Raw genomic sequence first — 6,535 nt, forward strand, 5'->3', positions numbered from 1 at the left:
TTGAGCCAATAACTATGCCATTTGTGTCCACCATACCTACCTACTACATGGTATTTCTCCGCCATTCCAAAGTAAATTACTTGAGTGCTACCTTTAAAATTTCTATTCTTTGCCTTTGCAATATATAGCTCATGGGACAAATAGCCTTAAAAACTATCGTGGTGAAGAATATGTACTTATGTGTCTTATTTCTTAGTAAGTTGCTTGTTGAGCGGTAACCATGTTTTCTGGGGACGCCATCAACTTTTACCTTTGTTGAATATCATGTGAGTTGCTATGCATGTTCGTCTTGTCTGAAGTAAGAGCGGTTCTCACAATCAAATGGTTTGAGTATGCATACTGTTAGAGAAGAACATTGGGCCGCTAACTAAAGCCATGATTCGTGGTGGAAGTTTCAGTGTGGACAGCTAATCCTCAATCTCTTATGAGAATATTAACTGTTGTTGAATGCTTATGCATTAAAGAGGAGTCCATTATCTCGTTGTCTATGTTGTCCCGGTATGGATGTCTAAGTTGAGAATAATCAAAAGCGAGAAATCCAATGCGAGCTTTCTCCTTAGACCTTTGTACAGGCGGCATAGAAGTACCCCTTTGTGACACTTGGTTGAAACATATGCTATGCAATGATAATCGGTGTTAACCCAAGCTAATTAGGACAAGGTGCGAGCACTATTAGTATACTATGCATGAGGCTTGCAACTTATAAGATGTCTTATACATAACACATATGCTTTATTACTACCGTTGACAAAATTGTTTCTTGTTTTCAAAATGAAAAGCTCTAGCACAAATATAGTAATCAATGCTTCCTCTGCGAAGGGCCTATCTTTTACTTTATTGTTGAGTCGGTTTGCCTATTCTTTCTATCCCGTAAGCAAACACTTGTATCAACTGTGTGCATTGATTCTTACATGTTTACTTATTGCGCTTGTTATATTGCTTTGTGTTGACAATTATCCATGAGATATATATGTTGAAGTTGAAAGCAACCGCTGAAACTTTATCTTCCTTTGTGTTGCTTCAATGCCTTTACTTCGAATTTATTGCTTTATGAGTAACTCTTATGCAAGTCTTATTGATGCTTGTCTTGAAAGTATTAGTCATGAAAAGTCTTTGCTATATGATTCATTTGTTTACTCATTATCTTCATCATTGCTTCGAATCGCTGCATTCATCTCATATGCTTTACAATAGTATGATCAAGATTATGATAGCATGTCACTTCGAAATTATCTTTGTTATCGTTTACCTACTCGAGGGCGAGTAGGAACTAAGCTTGGGGATGCTTGATACGTCCCAAACGTATCTATAATTTCTTATGTTCCATGCTACTTTTATGATGATACTCACATGTTTTATACACTTTATATGTCATTATTATGCATTTTCCGGCACTAACCTATTGACGAGATGCCGAAGAACCAGTTGTTGTTTTCTGCTGTTTTTGGTTTCAGAAATCCTAGTAAGGAAATATTCTCGGAATTGGACGAAATCAACGCCCAGGGTCCTATTTTTGCACGAAGCTTCCAGAAGTCCGAGGGAGAGACGAAGTGGGGCCACGAGGCACCGCCACAACAGGGCGGCGCGACCAGCAAGGGGCCCGCGCGGCCCTGTTGTGTGGGGCCCCCGTGACTCTCCCGACTCTGCCCTTCCGCCTACCTAAAGCCTCCGTCGCGAAACCCCCAGTACCGAGAGCCACGATACGGAAAACCTTCCAGAGACGCCGCCGCCGCCAATCCCATCTCGGGGGATTCAGGAGATCGCTTCCGGCACCCTGCCGAAGAGGGGAATCATCTCCCGGAGGTCTCTTCATCGCCATGATCGCCTCCGGATCGATGTGTGAGTAGTCCACCCCTGGACTATGGGTCCATAGCAGTAGCTAGATGGTCGTCTTCTCCTCATTGTGCTATCATGTTAGATCTTGTGAGCTGCCTATCATGATCAAGATCATCTATTTGTAATCCTACATGTTGTGTTTGTTGGGATCCGATGAATATTGAATACTATGTCAAGTTGATTATCAATCTATCATATATGTTATTTATGTTCTTGCATGCTCTCCGTTGCTAGTAGAGGCTCGGCCAAGTTGATACTTGTGACTCCAAGAGGGAGTATTTATGCTCGATAGTGGGTTCATGCCTCCATTAAATCTGGGACAAGTGACGGAAAGTTCTAAGGTTGTGGATGTGTCGTTGCTACTAGGGATAAAACATCGATGCTTTGTCTAAGGATATTTGTGTTGATTACATTACGCACCATACTTAATGCAATTGTCTCGTTGTTTACAACTTAATACCGGAAGGGGTTGGGATGATAACCTCGAAAGTGGACTTTTTAGGCATAGATGCATGCCGGATAGCGGTCTATGTACTTTGTCGTAATGCCCCGATTAAATCTCATAGTACTCATCATGATATATGTATGTGCATTGTTATGCCTTCTTTATTTGTCAATTGCCCAACCGTAATTTGTTCACCCAACATCTCGCTATCTTATGGGAGAGACACCGCTAGTGAACTCGTGGACCCCGGTCCTAATCTTTACATCTGAAATACAAACCGCCGCAATTGTTCTTTACTCGTTCTTCGCAAACAAACATCATCATCCACACTATACATCTAATCCTTTGTTTACAGCAAGCCGGTGAGATTGACAACCTCGCTGTTACATTGGGGCAAAGTTCTATGATTGTGTTGTGCAGGTTCCACGTTGGCGCCGGAATCCCTGGTGTTGCGCCGCACTACACTCCTCCGCCATCAACCTTCAACGTGCTTCTTGGCTCCTCCTAGTTCGATAAACCTTGGTTTCTTTCTGAGGGAAAACTTGCTACTGTGCGCATCACACCTTCCTCTTGGGGTTCCCAACGGACGTGTCAACTACACGCATCAAACACCTATCTAATAAGCCTAGGCGTACCGTCTTTCTTTTCCATAAGGTACCTAATAGCAGCATGATCAGTATGAATCGTAACTTTTGAATCAACAATATAAGGTATAAATTTATCACAAGCAAAGAGTGCAGCTAGAAATTCTTTTTTAGTAGTAGTATAATTCTTTTGAGCAGCATCAAGAGTCTTACTAATATAATGAATAACATTCAACTTCTTATCTACTCGCTATCCAAGAATAGCACCTACTGCAAAATCACTAGCGTCACACATAATTTCAAAGGGTAAATTCCAATCAGGTTGTTGAACAATAGGAGCAGTGGTTAAAGTATTCTTTAGAGTTTCAAAAGCTTCCTTACAATCATCGTCAAAAACAAAAGGTACATCCTTTTGGAGAAGATTAGTAAGAGGCTTTGAAATTTTAGATAAATCCTTAATAAATCTCCTATAGAAAGTAGCATGACCAAGAATACTAAGAATACCTTTAACATCCCTGGGACAGGGCATTTTCTCAATTGCTTCCACTTTGGCTCGGTCGACTTCAATATCTCTTTCAAAAAAATTATGTCTAAGAAAAATTACTTCATTTACCATAAAGTGGCATTCTACCAATTAAGAACAAGATTAGTTTGTTTACATCTCTGCAAAACTTTATCAAGATAGTGCAAACAGTTATCAAAAGAAGTCCCGTAGACGGAGAAATCGTCCATGAATACTTCCACAATTTCTTCACAAAAACCATGAAAGATGGCAAACATGCATCTTTGAAACGTAGCAGGGGCATTACACAAACCAAAAGGCATACGTCTATAAGCATAAGTTCCATAAGGACAAGTAAAAGTAGTTTTCTGTTAATCTTGCTTTTTAACAGAAATTTGAGAAAATCCAGAATATCCATCAAGAAAACAAAATTGAGTTTTTTATACAACCTTTCTAACATTTGATCAATAAAAGGTAAAGGGTAATGATTTTTCTTAGTAACTTTGTTAACTTTTCTAAAACCTATGCACATCCTATAACCAACTGCTACTCTTTGAGGAATAAGCTCATTATTCTCATTAGGCACAACAGTAATTCCTCCTTTCTTAGGGACACAATGCACAAGACTACCCCATCTACTATCGGCAATAGGATAAATAATACCAACACCAAGAAGTTTCAATACCTCATTTCTTGCCACATCCATCATCTTCGGAATTAAATGGCGTTGATGTTCAACAATTGGCTTTGCATCCAGTTCCATATTAATTGCATGCTGACATATAGTAGGAGAAATCCCCTTCAAATCATCAAGAATATATCCCATAGCTCCTTGGTGTTTCTTCAATACTCCCAATAATCTTTCCTCTTCCTGTCCTGAAAGTTTAGAACTAATAATAACAGAGTATATTTTCTTATCATCAATATAAGCATATTTAAGATCATCAGTTAAAGGTTTTAAATCGAAAACATGATCCTCCTTGGGTGGTAGTGTGGTACCCAAGTCTTCCACAGGTAAATTGTGCTTAAGCATCTCCGGTTGACGAAGAAGAATCTCATCAAACGCATTTATTTCCTCCATAAAGATCTCACTTTCGTGGTCCTCCATATACTGCTGCAAAACATCGTTAGGAGCAAGAGAAATAGAAGCAAGTTGTTCAACTCTAAAATCTTCATTAGGCAATTCAGTTTTATGAGGAGCTTTAGCAAACTTAGCAAAATTAAACTCATAATACTCTCCATCAAATTTAGTAAGAAATTTCTCCTTCTTACAGTCTATAATAGCACCAAAAGTATTCAATAAAGGTCTACCAAAAATTATAGGACAAGTCTTACTAGCAGCTGAACCAAGTACTAGAAAATCAGCAGGATATTTAATCTCACCACATAAAACTTCCACATCTCTAGCAATACCAATTGGAGAGATGGTCTCTCTATTAGCAAGCTGAATAACCACATCAATTTCTTCAAGTTCACAAGAACCAATTTCATGCATAATTTCCCTGTAAAGCTCATAAGGAATAGCACTTGAACTTGCACCAATATCACATACACCTTAATATCAATGATCACCTATTCTGGCAGAAAGCACAGAAACACTAGTTTTGTTGGATTTACTAGGATTTGAAACAATATTAGAAGCATCTTCACATAAAATAATATGTCCATCTTCTGCATTTCCAGTAACCAAGTCCTTTACTATTGCTACCCAGGTTCAATAGTTATTTGTTCATCATGTTCTGTAGCTCTTTTTTTTTACTTTTATTAACCACACTAGTTATAATAGAATGCTCCTTTACCTTGGCGGGGAAGGTACTTTCTCAATATAAGGTTCAGGCAAAACACGATCAGCAGTACAAACTTCAATATTTCTAGAAGGAACACAATTAACAATATCTTTATAAGGTGCATGGTACATGTTCCACTCCTTTTTGGAAAAATCAAGATAGGAGGCAAAGGCCTTAAATTTTTTTGCAAGAATTTGAGAATCAAGACCATAAACAGCACTAGTATTACGAAATTCATCTGTTTGCATAAAAGATTCAATGCATTCATAATCATAATTAATACCTAACTTTCTTCCGTTATCATTCTCCCATCCTTTAGTATTTTCCTGAATGCGGTCGAGAAGATCCCATTTAGCTTCTTCTTTCATACGTGTAAATGATCCGGAACAAGAAGCATCCAATAAATCATTATCATGAAGAGAAAGCCTTGCATAGAAGTTATTAACAACAATATTACTGGGAAGCTCATGAATAGGACATTTGAGCATTAGTGACTTCAATCTCCCCCACGCTTGGGCAATACTCTCTCCATACTGAGGCTAGAAATTACATATTTGATTCTGATCTTTATGAATTTGGAATAAAAGAGAGGTTCAATTTCCTCCCATCCAATAGATCGGCCATTCTTCAGCATCTTATACCATTCTGTAGCTCTTCCCTTAAGTGATAAAGAGAATAACTTTCTCTTTACTTGGTCCATTCAGATACATGCACACTTGAACAACTCGCATAATTTATGTATAAAGAGTAAATGATCACCCGGATGGACAATTCCATCTCCCAAATAGCAGTTATTCATAACACGTTCAACAATTTTCATATGTATTTTAAGAGGATCCAATTGAGCATGCGGTGGTTCATCTACTATTGTAGCAGTGGTAGTAGTAACCCCAAATAGGGATTCAAATGGAGACGTCTCCATAATGAAATAAAGCAATAGCAGACAAAAATAAAAATAACACTTACAGTAAAAGTTTCCTTTACCAATTCCACTCTTCAATAGAGCTTCACTCCCCGGCAACGGCGCCAGAAAATAGTCTTGATGACCCACAAGTATAGGGGGTGTATCGTAGTACTTTTGATAAATAAGAGTGTCGAACTCAACGAGGAGCAGAAGGTGTTGATGAGCAGTTTTGATCAAGGATTCACTGTAAATACTAGCAAACAGGTTATCAGGGGTATTTGGTATTGCAAATAAATGAAGTACGAGTAAATAAAAGACACTAATAATAATTGCAGCGAGTGGCCCAATCATTTTTAGAGCAAAGGACAAACCGGTTGTTTTACCTATGATGACCAAACGTTCCGGAGGACACACGGGAATTTCGTCAAGTGCTTTCGCTTCACATAGCTAAATAATCTTCATTGGTTTGGTAAGTGT

This window comes from Lolium rigidum, chromosome 6 (assembly GCF_022539505.1).
Source record: "Lolium rigidum isolate FL_2022 chromosome 6, APGP_CSIRO_Lrig_0.1, whole genome shotgun sequence".
Classification (NCBI taxonomy): domain Eukaryota; kingdom Viridiplantae; phylum Streptophyta; class Magnoliopsida; order Poales; family Poaceae; genus Lolium; species Lolium rigidum.